Source organism: Manis javanica, chromosome 8 (assembly GCF_040802235.1).
Source record: "Manis javanica isolate MJ-LG chromosome 8, MJ_LKY, whole genome shotgun sequence".
In the NCBI taxonomy this organism is placed as follows: domain Eukaryota; kingdom Metazoa; phylum Chordata; class Mammalia; order Pholidota; family Manidae; genus Manis; species Manis javanica.
Window position 1 is genome coordinate 89524040 of NC_133163.1, and position 20680 is coordinate 89544719.

At 37.7% G+C, this 20680-nt stretch overlaps 1 protein-coding gene across 16 annotated transcripts in view; it reads right to left on the bottom strand.

Moving 5' to 3' along the window:
- The window catches only part of LOC118972456 (uncharacterized), a 423078-nt gene that overhangs the window by 303043 nt on the left and 99355 nt on the right, over positions 1-20680 (bottom strand). For 5 of the 16 annotated variants that reach the window (XR_012120649.1, XR_012120648.1, XR_012120646.1 and 2 more), the window contains one exon: positions 14199-14386. The exons of the other annotated variants lie outside the window; for them this stretch is intronic. The gene's annotated coding sequence lies outside the window, so the exon portion shown is untranslated. The remainder of the gene's footprint in view (positions 1-14198; positions 14387-20680) is intronic. 16 annotated transcript variants of the gene reach the window in all.

The following is a 20680-nucleotide window of genomic DNA, read 5'->3' on the forward strand; positions in this document are numbered from 1 at the left end:
TTATTCTTGTTTCTTGAGGTAGACCTGTATTACTCTGTATTTCCCTCTTAGAACTGCTTTTGGGGAATCCCACATATTTTGAACTGTTATATTGTTATTTTCATTTGTCTCCATGTATTGCTTGCTTTCTTCTTTGATTTTCATTGATCCATTGATTATTTAGAAGCATGTTATTTAGCCTCCATGTGTTTGTGGGATTTTTCATCTTTTTTGTGGAATTTATTTCTAGTTTTAAACCATTGTGGTCTGAAAAGATAGTTGATAACAACTTCAATCTTATTTAATTTACTGAGGCTCTTTTAGTGTCTAATGTGTGATCTTTGCTGGAGACCATTCCATGGGCACTTGAGAAAAATGTGTACCCTGCTGTTTTTGTATGAAATGTTCTATATGTATTTGTTAAGTCCATCTGATCAAGTGTGTTGTTCAGTGCCTCTGTTTCTTTATTTTCTGTCTGGTTGACCTGTCCATTAATGTTGGTGGTGTGTTAATGTCCCCTAATATGATTGAGTAACAGCCTATTTCTCCCTTTAGTTATGTTAATATTTGTGTCTTACATATCCTCCTATGTTAGGGGCATAGATATTTATAATTGTTATATCTTGTTGGACTGATCCTTTTATCATTATGTAATCTCTTTCTTTGTCTTATTACTTTCTTTGTTTTGAAGTCTATTTTGTCTGATACAAGTATTGCTACTCCTGCTTTTTTCCTCCTATTATTTACATGAAATATCTTTTTCCATCCCTTCACTTTCAGTCTATGTACATCTTAGGTCTGAAATGAATCTCTGGTCAGCATATAGATGAGTCTTGTTTCTTTAAGTATTCTGCCACCCTGTGTCTTTGATTGGAGCATTCAGTACCTTTACATTTAAGTTAGTTATTGGTAGGTATGTACTTACCATAATTTTATTATTTATTTTCTGGTTATTTTTGTAGTTCCTCTCTGATCCTTTCTTCCTTGTTTATTCTCTCCACTTATTATTTGATGGTTTTAAAACATAAGTTTTGTGACTTTTAAAATTTTTTTTATGTATCTGTTATAAGCGTTAGACTTGTGGCTACCATAAGGTGCATAGATAGTTTTCTAAGTATACAACAGTCTGTATTAAGTTGATGGTCACTCTATTTTGAACACAATCTAAAATTTTTATTATTCTTCCTCATTCACACTTTTTTTGTGTATCTCTTGACTGATCTTGTATATAATTGATTTTACTATTTTGGGATTTTGGGTGTTTTTTCTTTTTTAACTTTATACATGCTTAGTTAATAACTGGTCTACTGTCTTTATGGTGAGCTCATTTTCACTGATGAAAAATATTTAGGCTTAAAAACACTACTATATACAGAAGTCCCTTTAACATATCCTGTAAAACCAATTTAGTGGTGGTGAATTCTTTTAATATTTGTTTATCTGGGAACCTTTTAATCCCTACTTTAGTTCTGAATGATAACCTTGCTGGGCAGAGGATTCTTGGCTGAAGGTCATTCTGTTTCAGTATATTAAGTATTTCATGCCACTCCCTTCTGGCCTGTAAAGTTTCTGCTGAGAAATCTGCTAATAGCCTGATGGGAGTTGCCCTTAGTTATAGGCAATACCCCCTCTTTATCCTTAATATTTATCATTTTACTTATATGTCTTGGTGTTATATTCCTGGGGTTCATTTTGTTAGGGGCTCTTTTTGCTTCCAGGACCTCAGTGTCTATTTCCTTTCCCAGATTGGGGAAGTTTTCAACAATTATTTCCTCAAAGAGGCTTTCTACTTTTTTGTCTCTCTCTTCTTCTGGTACCCATATTGTGTGAATATTGTTTCATTTGGATGGGTCACACAGTTCTCAGCATTCTTTCATTCCTAGAGATCCTCTATTATCTGTTTCTCAGTTTCATTGTTGTCCTGTTCTCTAATTTCCATATCATTGATTATCTCTTCTACTTGCAGCAGTCTATTATTCATCCCCTCTGTTGTATATTTCATTCCAGTTACTGTATTCTTCGGCTCTGTGTGGCTCTTTTTCAGTTCTTGTATCTCTTTGTTGAAATCCTCTCTGAGATCTTCAATACTTTTCCACAGTAAGCATAATTATGACTGTTACTTTGAAATCTTTATCTAGAAGTTTGGTGATCGCCATTCCATTTAGCCCTCTTTCTGGTATCTTATCCTGTAGTCTTGTTTGGAACATTTTCCTCTGATTCCTCATTTTTTCAGGGTTTTTGTGTTTCTTCCTTTGTATTAGATCTGCTATGCTTCCTGATCTAGAAAGTAATGGCGTATGAAGAAGGTGCCCTGTGGTGCCCAGAAGCTCAAGACTCTTTACTCTCCAGTGCCTGGTTCTCCTTTGCAGTGGAGCCCTAGTTGCTATGGGTGGAAAATGGGTGGGGCTGCCTTCTGTTCACCTGCCAGTAGTGGTCTATCTCAGTCTGTTGTGGCCAGCAGTTTGCCTTAGTCAGCCCTTTGTGATCAGAGCAGTGGCTTCTGCTGGGATCATTGTGGGTGGGCCATCCTCTGCCTACCCTGCAGTGATGGCAGGGCTGTTTGGTTGACAAGGTGGGCTGGATGGTGGCTCCACTCTGGGAACTCACACAGGCTCGTGGCAGCAGTGAGTCACATAGTTGCAAGGTGGCCAGTTGCGAGGTGGCACAGCACCCAGGCAAATGGTGGGGCAAGTCACACTGGTGAAAAGAAACAAGGGCCTGCAGAAGTGGTGAGTGGCAGGGCATGTGGCATTAGAGACCATGGCAGTGCAATGAGTCACACAGGTGCCCCGTGTAGACAAAGAGGCACTCAGCACCATGCCTGGCCGACTGCAGGGAAGAAGGAGCACTCTGAGCTGGCTCCTACAGGCACCTCTCTAATTGGAGTGAGGCAGGACTGAGAAAGCTGGGAAAACCTCCCTCTGCCTGCCAGGTGCAAAGTCTGATGCTACTAGGCCAGGTGGGCTGGAGCACTGGCAGTGCACAGGGAAGCACCTTGGCTGAGCTGCTGGTGGGGGCATGGAGCATCTGGGGCTCCCAAAAGTGCCCAGCCTTCTGGGCCAAGCAAGTTCTGGGAAAGTGTCAGCCACCTGTCTTTTCTCCTGTGGAGAGAGTTCCGTCCAACCCTTTCCCCTCTGGCACCCTTCCCACTGCTGGCAAATCTTTCAAACTGCTGTCTCTGTTTTGGGTCTCAGAGGGACTAGCAGAGCATGCCTGTCTTCCACAAGTGGCTGGAGTCTTTGCATCCCAGAGTATTCCAAGTGGCCCTAGTATTCAGCCCTGCTAATCACCAGAATCCACTGCAATGTGTACTCATTTTCCCAGAGCAGATCTCCAGAGCCAGGTGTGCAGAGTTCCTGAGCACCTATCTCTGTTCCTCTTCCTCCCTCCTGTGGGCTGGAATGGGGGAAGGGCTGGTTTCCCATTTGATTGTGCCTCTGACACTTTACCCTTTTCTGCAAGGTTTTTTTTCTTCTTCACCAGGTGGAGGTGGTCTGTTCTGCAGTCTTCAGGTCACTTTTGGGTTTATTGTATTTGCTACAGTTACTTCCTTGGTGTTTGTGTGCAGGAGGAAGTTTCCACCTTGCCCTCTTACTCATCATCATTTTCCCCTCCAGTTCTGTCTAGTTTTTTATTCGAAACATTATATATACGTATTTTTAACTGGAAAATATAAACATTTTTGTAATCTAATTTTTCACTTTTTTGCTATAAAATTGTATTTGCTGTAGTTGCTTTCTTAGGGTGTGTCTGTGTTGGTGGGATGGGAGGAGGTCTCTGCCTTGCCTTCCTACTCCGCCATCTTTCTTCCACCCACTGTTAATCATTTCCTCTCATCTTAGAATAGCATATGAGCTGATGAGAGTTAGAATTAGGACTAAAGTGAGAAAAATGCAATGGGTTACAAAGTTTTTCAACAAGTATAAAGTGAAATGACACAGACTACACTGGGTTAGAAACAGAAAGTGCCTCTGCAGGCAAATGGTAAATGGTCTAGAAAAATTATTTTATAAACAACAACCAGCAGACTCACTTTTTACTATGAGAAGAAAACTGGTACTGAACTTGCACACTCTCCATAAATAATAAAAATGGGGGCAGGGAAGGGAAATTCCAGTGCAACTTTCAAGCATTGGCCCAGAGACATTGCTTGAAACCAGTGGTTTTTGAGAGAAGGAAAACATATGTGAGTCCACAAACTTCCTGGCTTCCTGAATCATGGCACACATTAAACTACTCAACCACACTTCAGGGAAGTGGCACTCAAGAGAAACAGTAATCCCACTGACATGAAGAGGCAGAGGTTGAATCCTGATGTTGTTGAATCTTCTGGGATTTGCAGAGCAGAATAGAGAGGATGGAGCTGCACCAATGAGGTGGTTGCCACTACTCTATGTGAAGGCTTACTATGGTTCTTTGGTTCAAACTGACTTATACATGTACAAGATTAGACTCTGCAAGGCCTACTAGACATAGCCTGCCATACAGGTAAGAGCAGAACAGAGACATAAGAGGTCACATAGTACTGAAAGATACCTATTTTTGGGCACAGCTGCAGTGGAGAGACCTCACTGACTACATACAGCATTCATTTGAGACCCCAGCTAGTCCATGCCTTAGATTGTGGGCCATACTCAAGGACAAAAAGATAAAACTCCAAACAAATCCCCCTAAAAGAATAAAACCAAGACTCACGGGGACAATTAAAACCACCAGAAACTTAATGGCCCACCAGAACAAAATGAAAAACTACATTAAGAACAGCAACATAATATACACTTCCTATAAAATATCATCTCTAATGTCCTGTATAGAATCAAAATTACTAGACATGCAAAAAATTAAGGAAAATGTTACTCATAATCATGAAAAAATTAAAGTCATGAGTGAAGCAAAACAAATCCAGGAAAGGCTAATCATTTAATAAATACAAGGAATCATAACTGAAAAGTCAATAGAGGAGATAGAATGGAATACTAATAAACATATTTGACTAAACCAAAGGAGACAGAAAAATAAGAATAGCACAAAAACAGACAGGACAAATAGAAAAACAAACAGCCAGATGATAGACTTGCTAAACACAACCATATCTATAATTACATTAAATGATAAGCAACCAAACACTTCAATTAAAAAGCAAAGACTTTAAGATTAGATTAGAAAAATCAATCTTCAACACAGGCTCTGTATTACAGTTTAATTGTACGTATGAAAGCAAAGTTTGTAAAGTAGCAGGATTGAAAAGATTATGCCATATAAACAACAAGCATAAAAATGATGGTGTAGCTATAATAATATCCAAGCAAGCAGTATTACAATGGATGAGGCACAGAACTTCCAGATGGGTAGTATTGCCATGAATGAAGAAGAGGGAAATTTAATAATGGTAATGGAGTCAATTAACCAAGAAAACATAACAGTCTTAAATGTTCATGCACCTAATAACAGCTTCAAAATAAATAAGCAAAAACAAAATCAAATAAGGGAATAATTAGGTAAATTTACAATTACATTTGGACATTTTAACACCCAGTTACTCATGATTAATGAAACAGTTTGATAAAAATCAGAAAGGATATAGTTGCTAGCAATCAATACCCCTGATCTAACTGACATTTATAGAATATTGCAACCAATAGAACAGAATACTGTTCTTTTCAAGAGCTATGTAACATTCACCAAGATAAAAAAATATGCTGCTCCCATAAAAATGTTTAAGAAATTTCAAATAATTGAAATTTTGCTGTATATGTTCACTAATCACAACTAAATTAGAAATTATTCTCAATAGACTCCTATTTGATCCCCAAATATTTGGAAATTAAATAATACATTTCTACATAACACACAGGCCAAAGAAGGAATCACAAAGCAAATCAGAAAATATTTCAAACACAGAATAGTGAAAATGCAGTAAATTAAAATTTGTGTGATGCAGTCAAAAGCTTAGAGGTATGATGGCTGTTTAATTCTTATATCAGAAAAGCAGAAAGGTTTTTAAATTAATGATCTAAGTTCCCATATTAAGAAATTAAATAAAGAGCACATTACATAGAAAAAAGGAAATAGTAAATAAAATACAGTAAGAAATAGAAAACAAGTAATAGAGAAAGTAACAAAACCCAAAGTTGGTTCTTCAAAGATTTTATTAAAATTGACAAACATCTAGCAAGACTGATCAAGGTAAAAGAAAAACATATACACCTTACCAATATCAGAAATGAAAGAATGTAACACCAAAGATTCTGCATGTCTTAAAAAAGATAACAAAGGAATATTATGAATTTTATGAAAATAAATTGGATGTCTTAGATTAAATGGATGAGGTCCTTAAAAACTACAAGTTACCCAAGCAGACAAAAGAAGAAATAGAAAATCTGAATAGCTCCATATTTATTAAAGAATTTGTTACTAAAAACCTTTCCACAAAGAAAGTAACTAACAAAGACATAAAGTGGTAAGTGAACTTGACAAAATTATTCTGAACAAGTTGGGTAGATGGATTTATCAAACTCTCTGAGGAGTAGGAATGGGTGGTTATCTGCGAGGGTGGGCATACAGAATTACCATCTGCTTTCCCTTAGAAATGAAAGAACTCTTCATCCTTCTCCACCTTGCTATTTGCCCCACAACATTTTACTGATAGATGGGATCAGTGGGTACTATAATCCTCTTGCTTCTCACTGGTTTCAGACCATGAGAAGTGCTGAAAAAGAGGAAAGTGAAGTCAGGGTATTTACCCCTATGTGGCCAAAACATGCTGGCTGCTTCCCTTGACCAGAGAGCACAATTCCTGCCAACTGATCTTCTCCACACAGCTCTCCCTTCCTGGTTCCAGAAACTTCTGCCTCCCCTCACTCCTTCAGGTTTAGAGTTAGTAGCAGTACGAACTCACTGTCACTAGTTCCAAGCTACTAAACTATTCCTTATTGTTTTATGATGTGCTACCCAAACCTTTATAAATAGCCTTTTTATTAAATTCTCCTTGTATTACCTACTTTCAGTCCACCATATGCTTCTTGATAGAATCCTAATTGACACAGCTGAAAGGGATTAAGACTTCACCTGAAGCTATGAATACTTTCTAAGGTATTTTTGGATTGCCTTCATGAAGAAGTATTGAATAATAAACATTGTATAAACAATATTCAAATCAAAGGCAACAGATCAGAGGAGTGAGAGCAGGAAAACAGCAAGGGTTAACTTAGAAGGCATCATGTTGCAGGGTAAGAGTTCCCAAATGTGGTTTGCATTGCAGCATCCCTCCTATTTCAATGGAAAGGGTGCTTTGGGTGAAAAGATGCCCTGTGTCTCTAGTCATTGGTTTCCACTGCATCCAAAAGGTATTAATAAGCTTTCTGTTGAGAACCAACCTTCCAAAAAGAAACTCTTCATCATGTCACATAGGACTCCATGAATAGTTTTTTTTTGTCTCATAGGTCTACAGAACAATCTGTGATACTATCTGTATGTATACCTTACATACTCATTAATTCAAGATAACAACAGTAAAATCTTCAGAAAAATAGAAGAGATAATAAAGACAAAAGCAGAAATCGATAAATAGAATGAGAAAACAGGAACAAATAGAAAAACAAATCCAAGACAGTTCTTTGAAACACAAACATGAATAAACACTAGCTTGCTTAATAAAAAAGAGAGAGAAAACAAACACACAATAGTAAAATTGCGTAGAGCATAATCAGAGATACAGAGGATATTTAAGGGATTACTTTGTTCAACTCTCTTCTCATAAATTGAAGGCATAGTGAAATAAATAGTATTTTTAAATGTAATTCACCAAGAAAAGAAAAAAATGATCCCAGAAGAGGTAGAAAACCACAATATCCCAATACTGCAGAGATAAATTTCAGGAAGACAGTGGAGGTTATGCTGATAAAGGAAAAAAAAAGAGAGAATGACAGAGAAAGAATCTTTTTGATTTGAGGCTTGCAACATTCTCCTTTGTATGGCACAGGGTTAAAAACAGTATTACATTCCCAAATCTAAAAGTTTGTTGACTAGACTTTAAAAAACAGTTTTAGAATCAAAATATGACAATTTATATTTATTGGCTTTCAATTTTTAGGACCACTCTAAGAGAAATCATGGAACTGTCAGATTTAAAATAGGACTTGGAGAGAGAAAAAATAAGCGTCACTTGTTTAATAAAGTATACAGGTGCTAGTTTCTTCTTTCTCCTACTTGTTAGAGTTTAAAATGTAGTTTCTAATATAAATGGCTTAAGAAATAAGAGTTACTAAGTTAATAAAAGTTAATAAAATGTTGAATTACTTGATAAAGGATAAAATAAATTTTTTTAAATACACAAGTGGGAAGAGGATGTGGGGAGGAAAAGGGCCTATAAATGAGCAAAATTTAATTAGTCTTTCACAGCTGGAACTAATGGATACTATTAAAAGTGGATAAATCTTGAAGTGGAGGTAAATGCTTACTTTTCTAAAATATATTTAAATGTAGTAACTTCCAGGGAAAGGGACTGGGGGTAGGGAAGGTGTACAAGGTGATACAAATGACATTATTTCTAGTATTTGTTCTATATATTTTCATATATACTTTGTGTATACATTAATTTTGTAATATATTTAAAATTTTTGAAAAGGACTATTACTGAAAATAAGAAGTTTTAAACCAATGGGAAAATATTAACTACGCAATAGAAAGGTAGGTTAAGGATCTGACAAATTACATTGCAGACCACAAATGGCTGCATGGAAACACGCTTAACTCCACTAACAGTAAAGAAATGCATATATAATCTTGTAAACCTACATGACAAAGATTTTAAAAATACATATTAGTTGGCAAATACAAAATGTTGGTTGGCAATATACAATTCTACTGGTAAGCCAACAAAAAAAAAAAAGGATTCTCATACACTATTATCAATACAAATTTTTGGAGGAGGATTACCTGCTAAATATGCATATTTACCCAGCAATTCCACAATTTTAGGAATGTGTTTAAAGATAAAGAAAGGAAAACAAAGATAAGGAAGTTCATAGTGGTATGGTTTGTCAATTGAAAGAAACAAAAAACATAAAGAAACAGGAGCATGGGGGCAAAGTAAACTTAAGTGGTCTTCAGGGGACAAGCTTGATAAATTTCAGTATACAGATATAGTGGCATATTATTCTAGCACTAAAAATAACAAAAATCACAATGTGTTAGCACCAAAAAATCCACAAAACATTGGTAATGGAAAAATTTTCCAAAAAATTTTCTATATTATTTGTGGAAAATAAATTCTGGAATATTGTAAACATAGACAAAAAACAATAGGACAAGGGAATAGTCTCCAAATTATCACTGAGGCTGTCTCTGGGAAAAAGGATGAGGAGGCACTTTATTTTTTCTTCATACAATTCTCTATTTTTAATTTTTATCCAATGATCATTTATTACATTATTTTATTAAAAAGCTTTTTAAAAAATTCAGTGAAGAGCTGTGAAACATAAAATTAAACCAAATATGTTTAATAAATATTACTTGGCAGCCCTGACTCTCCCCAGAACAGAGCACAATGACTGAGAGCAGATATTCAAGCAGTATTCTCTGAATAGATGATAACTGAATAAATGAGGAATTGAAACTTGAAATAGTCAATCATGTATTTTTCTGCCATATTAGAGCCATTTCACAATTATTAAACTTAGGAAAAGCCAATTCTCATATATAAAATAACACAGAACACATGTCATTTAACATATTTATATTTTTTTAAATATATGGTTCTTGAACCCAAGTTTTTTGTGTTCGTTTTTTTAAAAATATTTTTATCTTCTCTGGGTTCCTCTGCCCACAAATCCATGTCAGGTGCACACTTAGAACCCTTGGGAGAGAGGCCCTGGATTAAATGAAAGCTGTAGCAAACTTTTAGAGAGTGGTAGATCAGAAGACAGAATAGTGTTCAAGAAAAACTGGTCATTTCCATTTTAGAAGTGTGCAGAAACTAGAGAGAACACGTGGCCAAGGACACATTCCACCACTTTAATAGTCATTGTTTTCTGCAGGAGGCAATTGTAACTCAGTGGATGGAAATAAATAAAATACATAGTTGTCTTGGCTTCACCATCTGCCAAAATCAGGAAACAAGTCTGATTGTGACATCAAACTCCAGACTAGTTTCTTATTTGCTTTTGTCTGACACATGCCTATGATGATTAACTCTATGCCCCCCATTCTTTCCAGGACACTAGACTTTGGTCCTTCCTCACCTGTAAACAGAATCAGGATGTGTCATGAAGTTCAGCCAAGAACATCTGGCCTTGAGCAAGACATATTCCCCAAAATACACATATGCACTTCGGTGAGGGAGCCATTAGTGAAGGGAAAGGAGAGAAGCCAGCACAGGACTTTCACATTCATTTGCTTATAACAACTTCTGTCAGATGCCAATATTCATATGCAACTCAGAGGGGGGAAAGCAGAAAAACACCCAGGAAAGACATTAATCTTCCACATTAAAAACAGCTTCAGGAAAGCAGTATTACCAAGTACCGAGTGAGAGAAAGGGGAAAAAATGTAAAAGAAGTTAAATCTTCAGTACAACAGAAGAGCTCTTAGACTTGTCTTCATTACATGAGAAAGAAAGCAAACTGTTTGAAGAGGTTGATAGCAGGTCTACAGACACCTATTCAAGTAGATATTTCAAAGCACCTTTTTGTGCCTCTTTTTACCTACAAGATGAACATCAATATATTTCCATTAAAAATGGAAACGCTATTGATTATTTTTTCCCAACCACTAGCCAAGACACTTGGTAAAAAAAGGGGGGGGGGGTAAGTATATTAACAGACATTGTGGCTCTATCTTTCCTTTTTTAAAAAATCATACTTTTAAAAGGTGGAAAATTATTGTCATACTGGGAAGTGGTCCCAGGAGAAAAGGGAGAGAAGCTATGAGGGCACATGTCCATTACTTTTTTCAGAGGCAAAGCGATGTCCCATTTATGTCAGAGAATAGAATATTTGTACTATATAAAAGTCAAACATTAAATCAGAAAAGGGTAATCTCTGACATTAGTAACTGATGTGATGGGCTTTTTCTGCAAGACTGAAATAACTGCATGGTATGGCACTGGGCATCAATACCTCTCTAGGTAGTATATGCAAATCTGCCAGCAGCATTGTTTAGGTACTAAATGATGTGATAATTTATGTGCTAATAGAATATTACTGTCATGAAAGGTATTTATGGTTTGTAAGTTAAAGAGATGATTGACAGAAGAGATATCTACCCAACTTATTTCACAGATAAGGAACTAGCAGTCAGGGGACCCTGGGCAAGAGAGAAACCAGAATAATGACCTTCTAACCCAGCACAGTGTGTTTCCCATTACAGTCACCTAAGTGAATTATTGATGTCACAAAATTATAGATACACTCTATCATGTGCAGGGGTGAACTTTTAAACCCAAGTTCATCTTTTCCATGCCAATTGGGATGTGTCACTGGAAAATATTCTAAGATATTCATTCCTGTTTCTCTCTCTGAATTTTTCTGTTTCTCCTAGTCAATTCAAGAGCAGGCTGTGTGTTTCAATACCTCAGGGAGATATAAGACTGAGCAGAAATAACAGTAGCATGAAACACATCCTGATTTATATCTTCAAAAGCCTAAGCTCATTGCAAGAAAGACACTTTGATGAAAAAAGCATACAGGCTTGAAAAAAATAAATGAGACAGAGGAGCTCTGCCCCTGAACTCAAAAAGCAAACTTGCCTGCTAGGAGCAGGTCTGCAGGACTCAGGCCCGCTTCATGGCAGTTTTCCAGAATTGACTTTCAGTGTTCTCCAGGGGGATGAGTCAAGGGCCACTGGGATTTTTGGCCTTGAGAAGCATTCCTGTTTGCTGAGTGCAGCAAGGAGCAACAACATGCTGCCGGAGCCGAAAGGTCATGTCAACAGGGAGAACACTCAGAGCAGCAGTGGGGTGAGGACAGACGACTGCTCCCCAACTCCACAGCAGGCTCCATGGGTGATGCTTTGACATGGTGATTCTCCGACCTGGACGTGGCCCAGGGGAGAGGCAGCCTAAGACCCTCTCCTTGATCCAACTCTAGCCAGGCCCCTCTGAGCCCTCTTCTCAACTAGGTCTCAACCTTGGCCTGTAAAAACGGCAGACTCTGCTCAGATGATTTTGCCTACATGCCCCCACACACAGCCCACCACATACACACACTAAAGGATTTGAACAAACACTAGCATAGTTTCTGATAACTCAAAATTTGGGGACTGGTTAAAAGAACAGGTAGGCTTTGAATAATTTATAGAGCTTCACTTCTGTTGTTATAAAGACTTGATTAGTAAGACTAGCACAGTTGTTTTTAATTCCTCAAAGTACTGGGTTGTAAACTGAATAATATCGAATCATACAACTACTTATGCTCTATCTGCTTCTTTGTATCAGGGAGGAGATAGATATTCAGCTAAGATGGAAATCAAAAGATTTCTGTTCTAGATTTAGAGCTCTGTTTCTTTGGAATGTTTCAGTAAATCCTTCCACAATAAATGTTTTTCTTTCCCTCTGTGTACATAGTTTATTTAGCTTAGGGGAGAGAAGGCCTTTAAAAAGTTCCCAAAGGGCTCTGATTATCAGCTACCAACTTGGCCAACTTCTTACCATAGAGCTACTAAAAAAATCCTTTAAAATATCTTGTCAGGTTTCAGGCAAGACAAACTATAAATATCCCTGGCAGTACTGAACAACCCCATGGACATAAAAGAGGTTCCCAAAGGCACTATAAAAGATACTACACTTCCAAAATCCAGAACCACTCCCAAAGATAACCAAAAGAAATAAATACATAGACAATTCCCCCGAGAGCTGGCAACAATCAGTAGAACCCTCACAAAATGCAGTGCAATCCACATTTCCATTCAGCCATATTTAGGAGGTCCCCAATCTGACAGTTGCCAAGTTCCTGGGACACAAAAATGAGACAAACAAGAAAGTAATAGCTTTCTCTGGGAGAGAAAGGATTGAGAACCCATGTTTTTTCATGCCAACCTGAGTTTGGAAAGAAAGGGACAATGTGAAATTTCACTTTCCTCTCTTGACCAGGCAACACAGACAGAGATCTGGCAGAGCTCACACTGGCAAAAATTATTACCCTTTGTCAGCTTCTGCCAGTTTTTTCAGGATGCCATCTTCAGGCTCCAGAGCAAATGGGGTATCCCAGCCAGTCTCAATCTGATCACAGAAACTGTAGAGGAAAAATAATTTTCCCTCTATGCTTTATAGCAAGTACTTGGCTGAGACCCCTTTTTCTCTAGGGTACCTCATAAATGGATAAGCTTATCTAAGTTAGTTAAAAGTTGTCCACTGCAGCTGTGATTCAGTATTACCCTTCATAAGGTGAACCTACTTGTTTATCTTTGAAACAAAATTTTCTTCACCTAAGGTCTCACACTGGACCCAGTCCACTTAAGTCAGACCCAGTCTGGTCCCAATCCATTTTCTAAGTCAGAACCAGTCCAGCCCTGGACCCACTACAACTGCAGATCCAGTCCAGTTTCTGTCAGAACCAGTCTAACTGGCCAGTTTCTGGACCCAGTCTGGAAAAAGAAATGCTCAAATAAGGTGTGAAAGTTCATAAAGCAAAAGCTGTGAGCTAGGTTGCAGGATCTGAGATGGACTTACCCGTGACCTCCGCAGGCAAGAAAACAGTGGGCTTACAGGGCTCCACAGGTACTTGGGTCTAGTTGCTGATTGCTCCTGGGGGCCATTAGTGGTGTCCTGTTTGGTTCCCTCGTGTGACACCAGAATTGTTAAAATAAACTGAGGTGTGTTAAAGTTTTTAAGACTTTATTTGAGCAGAAATCGATTCAAATTGAGCAGTGCCAAATGGGAAGTAGTTTAGGAACACTTCAAGTAGTATCAGATCTTATGTTTAAGTCTTCAATCCATTTTGAGTTAAATTTTGAATGGCATAAGATAAGGATTTTATTTATCTGCATGTAGTTCTCCAGTTTTCCCAGCACCATTTCTTAAAGAGACATTCTTCTATTGTGTAGATTAAAAACAGAAGTCCTAGTGAAGGTAAACTACTTACCTAAGGTGATGGAGCCTGTAAGAAATCCATGCTTTTTTAACTAAACCACAGACCCAAGGCCTGTACATACATCTTTCATTATTCTTCCACCACTGAACTTGAAGAAGATGTGACTGGGAGAGAAAGGCAAAGCAAAGGTACCTGGTAGAGATGGAGCAGGAGTTTTAGACACGAGCACAAAGGGCAGAGCAAGAGAAGCGGATCATCCCTGATCCAGCCGCCTGGGGGCGAAGGCTGTGGTGTCCAGGCTGAAGGCACGAACAGCTCACTCCTCGTGAATGCAGTACAGGCTTTTCAGCTGCTATCTTCCACATTTGGTCACGTTTGTCCTTTTTTAAAATATAATCTAATTAAAGTTCACCTATGTACTTATCCTTACTGACATTTACAACAGGTTTATGTGGTTATCTGCTTATGTGGCATAGATACATGCATAATTCCCTTCTTCAATTTATCTACATTCCTTAAAAAGTCACATTAGTATTTTATTAGTCATCAATTTTTCACAGCTGATAAATTCACTAACTATGACAAATGCTGATGAGGTAGGACCACCTGTGGCATGATGTTTCCAAATATATATCAGTAAAGCACATTCACACAAATGCAGATTGTAGTGACAGACTTACAGCAAAATAACAATTTGCGTATTTTATATTTTCCCAAAGAACTGAACAAATGTCCTCTCTAAGTAAATATATAACATTATCTAGTTTTGGAAATTAAGTTCCCAAACTGAATCTCTCCCTCTCAAAATGAATAAATATTTTTAAATAAACTGAAAATGTCCACATACTAGGAGCTTTTTAAAAACTGCACCAAGTAGAGGCAGAATATGTACAGTGGTCCAATGCCCAAGATTTCCATGTTACTTTAGGAGACAGTGTGCTCTGTCCTAGTGGGAGACCTACAAAAAAAAAAAATCATGGCCCATTTGAGGACCTTGGCAGATGCTTAATGTGGCTATTGATCCAAACATCTCAATCTCATTTTTCCCCCATTATCAAGCATTGCCTTTAACTGGGTATTTTATAGGCAAAGATCGACAACATTTTTAAAAAGTAGAAAGTTGAAGCTAAAATCCCATGTTGTGTGGCCTGTTCTCGTTGTCCTTATCCACATACCAGCTCTAAGGCTAGGGACACTCCCTGAGGGAGTGGGAGCAAACGGAGGTGGCAGCGACTCAAGTGCAACTCAACGGCTGCCACCTCAACGGTGGCCAATAAAAACTGAACCAAGTATCTTTGTCACATAGGCGGCTGCCAATTCCATGGATGCTGGGGAGGGCTTGCAGAAAGAAGAGGAAAAATAAAATCCCATCTTCTTCAAACCAAAGAAGGCTAAAAGCTTTTAACATATGCCCTCACAGAGGTGTGGGCAGTAGATGATGAGAAAGCAGAGCCAGTAACAGAAGCATGAAAACAGGTGCCTTGCCTTGTCTTTCTCCTGTAAGACCTGAGGAGAACACGGCCAAAGCTTTCAGAAAAGAGGTCAAATGATGCTTCTGTTGAAGAGAAAGGACTCTCCTCCCATAAATGAGACTTTCTGTTACTCATCATTTACAATCAGAATTCACTGATTTAAGTCAAAACACAGGAGGAATCCATCATTCAAAGAGACTCTGGTTGGCATCCACTTTTTAAAAAATGTCTTACTCATTACAGTTTTCTAGTAACTGTTTTTGTTGTTGTTCTGGTAGAATATACATCACATAAGATTTACCATTTTATAGCCATTTTCAAGTGCACAGCTCAGTGGCATTAGGCACCTTGACATTGTTGTGCAGCTATCACCACCATCGTCTCTAGAACTCTCACCTTCCCAAACTGAAACTACCCATTCAACACTAGCTTTCCATTTTCTTCTCTGCTCAGTGCCTAAGAACCACCATTCTATTTTCTGTCACTGGATTGGACTACTCTAGAATCCTTGTGTAAGTGGAATCCTACAGTATTTGTCCTTTTGTGCCAGGCTTACTTGGCATAGTACTGTCCTCAAGCTTCATTCATGTTGTAGCATGTGTCAGAATTTTATTCCTTTTTAAGGCTGAATAATACTCCATTGTATGTATATGAATTTGTTTACGAGTTCATTTACATTTGTTAAATACACTGCGTTTGTTTATCCGTTCCTTTTCTGATAGATACTGCATTGTTTCCACCTTTTGGTTATTGTGAATACTGCTGCTATAAACATGGTTGGTAAATATATTTTCAAGTCCCTGCTTTCAATTCTTTTGAATATGGATCTTCCTCAACTTATGATGGGTTATGTTCTGATAAACCCATTGTAAATTGAAAATATAAGTAAAAAATGCACTTCATACACCTGCTCTACCAAACATCATAGCCTAGTCCAGCCTACCTTAAATGGGCTCAGAATGCTTACATTAGCCTATAGTTGGGCAAAATCATCTAACACAAAGCCTATTTCATAATAAAGTACTGAATATCTTATGTAATTTATTGAATACTGTTCCGAAAGTGAAAAAACTGAATGGTTGTTTGGGTACAGAAGAGTTATATCAGTTGTTCAACTCTGTGATCGTGTGGTGGCTGGGACCTGCAGCTCACACTCATGCTGCCCAGAATCTGCTCAGAATCACAAGACAGTATACATACCACATACCACTAACCCAGAAAAAGATCAAAATTCAAAGTATGATTTTTACTAAATGCATACTGCTTTCACACTACCATGAATTCAAAAAATTGTAAGTCAAACATCCTAAGTCGGAAACCATCTGTATATACTCAGAAGTGGAATTGTGGGCCAAGCAGTAATTCGTGCCATATTTGTTTTCCACAGTGGCTATATAATTTTACATTCCCACCAGCAATACTTGCAGCGCTCCAGTCTCTCAACATCCTCATCAACACCTGTTATTTTCTGCTTTTGATAATGGCCATCCTAATGGAAGTGAAGTGGTTTTCACTGTGGTTTTGATTTGCATTTCCTGAATGATCAGTGGTATTGAGCTTATTCATTCTTGGGTGACCACTAAGTTGAAAGGAGGCTGCCTGGGCTCAAAATCTAGCTCTACCACTTATCTCTTCTGTGACCATGAATAGGTCATTAAATCTCTCTAAGCCTCTATTTCCTTATCTGAAAAATGCAAAAATAAACTGGCTATTTCACAAAGATTGTAGTAACAGACTTAGAGCAAAATAACAATTTGCATATTTTATATTTTCCCAAAAAACATTTGTGAAGATCAAATAGCCCACATAAAGGGCTAGCATAGTACCTGAAACATAATATATGGGTTCATGAAGAGGTAGCATTTACTGCCGATACTGTTTTTCCTGCTATTGTTACCATTACTATTATTAGGTCAGATGTTATTGCAAATATTTTTAAGCAAGAACACATATAACACTCTAAGATGTGTGAACTCTTTTAAGAAACCATTGGCTTCCTAAAGGATAAAGCACAGCTATACATTACAAATACCATATAAATTGGTAAGACTTTTGAGTCCAAAAATTTCCCTGGTGAAAATACTAAATAATTATGAACAAAGTCAGAGTCATAAAAGTTCCCTTAAACACCTAAGTTCACTAAGAAATAAACTGCCTAAAAGAACTAAAGGGCTAAACTTAAATTTTCCTATTCCTGAGTAGAACCAGGTATACAGAAATTAAATTAGGTAAGAATGGAGTAGATTGTGCATATATATCTGCTTCCATCTTTGGATCATAAGGCAACTGAGTGTATTCCTGATAGGAACCTTCTTTCTCCAGCCAAAACCAAGTTGGTAAATGCCAAGCGCCTGAAACCACAATCTGGACACGGCCAGGGCTGAGATCAGACTTGGAAAGGGCCCTTCTCTCCCTCTGGAAAATGTCTGTGCTGGTCAGAAGAAACTAATAGGGGGTTGACCACCACATTCCCTGTGCTTCCATGGGATCTTCAGGAGCAGAGTGACCAAGTGGGTCCCCTGGTTACAGTGCTTTAGAAAATCAAAGAGGGAACCTTCTGGGTCCTTCATAGAACTGATTATGAAACAGAGGGTGAAACAAACCAAAAAAAAAATGTGAGGAGGGATACTCAAAAGTTCAGTTAAAGCATTCATACACATACACATGCATTTTTCTCTCTGAAAAGAAATCTATACATGTCTGCTTGGTTTGTACTCCAATTCCAAAATCTTGTATTCTTTTCCCACTTCCTGTAGGCAACTGTATGGAGTCCTATTTAAAAGTGTAGTAGCTACATATATCTGAATGCCATTTGGTGCACAGATCAGAGGAATATCACACATCACACTTGCCCATAAAAGAGCCTTTCAAATATTCATGTAAAAATTCACAAGTGAAAAATTCCCAAAATCATTTATGCAATTAGTTGAATTGGTTTCAGACAGTATGCAAATTCCCAAGGTGAATAATTTGAATCTTCCATTCTGATATGCTTTGCCCACTATCCATCTCGTTACTCAGGCTTTAAAGTACCCCTCTTACTAGTTGGCATTCCTGTGATCACTAGCCGTGAAAGGGAATGGCAGGAGAGGACTCTGAGCTGGGAGTAGAATAATGATGTAGTTTTTGGTTCTACAGGACAGAGGCATTTATGATTCTTTTGAGCTCTTATACCACATATCAAATTTCCCTGAAATGGAATGGTCAAGAGGAAGGGAAAAGAACTGATATTTATTGAGCTGATACTCTGTTACACATTATCCCAAGCAAATTTCATGGCAATTCTTCTATAACTCAGAGGAGATGAAAAATCAAAGGGATAAAGTAACTTGCTCAAGGTCACAAAGTCAGTAATCCTAAGTCTTTCTTCCTCTAAGTCACATGCATATTATATTATACCCTAAAATCTCTTCCCTGTAACTTTTGTATCTGAATGGCAGGTGTAGAAATGTCTCTATTTGTCTCAGCTCTCTTAGGAAGACATCACCTACTAAATAAATGACCTCATTCAGTATGCACCAGGAAGGACTGCCAGGGCAGCTGAAACAGAAAGAGTGAAGACAAGGGCATTTCCTGGATCATACTGAAACCTGCTCAACAAGACCATCTCAGAGTGGAGAAAAACATCCTGATTTCTGCAAAATAGTCAATGATGGCATAAAATAAAAGCAAACATTTGGGTTGGCACCAGCCATTAGTATGATTGCTAATGGATAGAAACATCAGAGAGTGAGAAGAATTCTTCTATAATCACTTACAGAGTGATAGCATGGTAAAATGAGTGATATGTATGTAGCTCAGTTAAATTTTTGCATGCTTTGTCTCTCTTTGCACTCACATAGAGGCACTGGTCTTATGTTGGCATTAGTCTAAATCCTGTCTTGCCTTTAACTCCAGGAAATCAATCATGAGCTCACAAAGGTGGGATCCTCCAAAAGACACCTGTGCCTTTTCCCCACAATCATCTTCACCTCCACACATTCTAACAGGTGGACTCACTGCAAGCACAGAAGGTTCCAGAGGACACAGAAAGCTTAATAGTCTTCCAGAATTTGCAGGGCACAGATACCTGAACAAGAAATGACTCAATTTCTGTATTTTTCTACAATGTTCTTTCAACAATGATCTTACTTAGAACTTTTCATTTGTCATCATAGTGAGTTATTAAAATGGGTAGGAGTGGCTACTACTCTGATTTTATAAATGAAGAATTCAAGAAATAGCAGTAATAATGATGGTGGCATTTTTAATGCCCTTTCTCGGTTGTGAATTCTAAGTACTATAGTGATTTGCGTTCAGCCCTTACCTAAGGTTGTCTCAGATACCCACGGTTTAGACCTCCAGAAGGTACCTTCCATTAAACTTAACTCATATCTAAAATCTTTCATACTTTGGATTAGAAATAAAATGCTATCCTTAGGCCCTGTAATTGAGGCTCCTTTTCTTCCTAAGGGAGGTTTTTGAGGAAGGGTCTTGATAAGAACATTCCTCTTTAAGATGATTATCCTAAAACTTGAACAGAAAAGAAAATGAAATCCCAAATTGCCTCTTCCATCTCCTAGTCCCCTTTTAGCTCACGACAGTTTTCTTCTATTTCCCCCAATTTTTTGTGTATAGAACGAGGAAAATTGACTTTCCTTGGGCCTATAAATGTAAGATAAGTTACCTCTTGCATTCCCTTGATAATCACCACTTCTCTAGGAAGAACTTCCTGTACTGTCCAGGTAGGGTTAGGTGACCCTCTCTGTACCTAACACTAGCCTGAATAATTTCTATTATGTCATTTGTTCAACTATTGTATATTAGTTTGTCATAAATTATAAGAAGTTTATTAATATCAAAAGGCATATATTGTTGGTTTCATGCCTTTGAAAGGCATGTTGTTCTACCATTTTGGATTTAGTTAAAACTTCCATAAAATTTACTCTTACCTCATTTAAATTTTTTAAAACTGTCATGTCCTTGGTTAGTAAGTATGTGACCAACTGCTATCATTGAGGCATAAGATCTGAGTCATTATCATTGTATTGGTTTTCTATTGCTAACAAATTACCACAAACTTAGCAGTTTGAAACAACAGCCATTTATAGGCAATTCTTGACATGAGAATTCCAGGTAGGCTCAGCTGGTTCCTCTGCTCAAAGCCTCACACTCACGGTGTCAGCCAGCTGCAGTTCTCATTTGGCTCTTGAGGTCATCTTC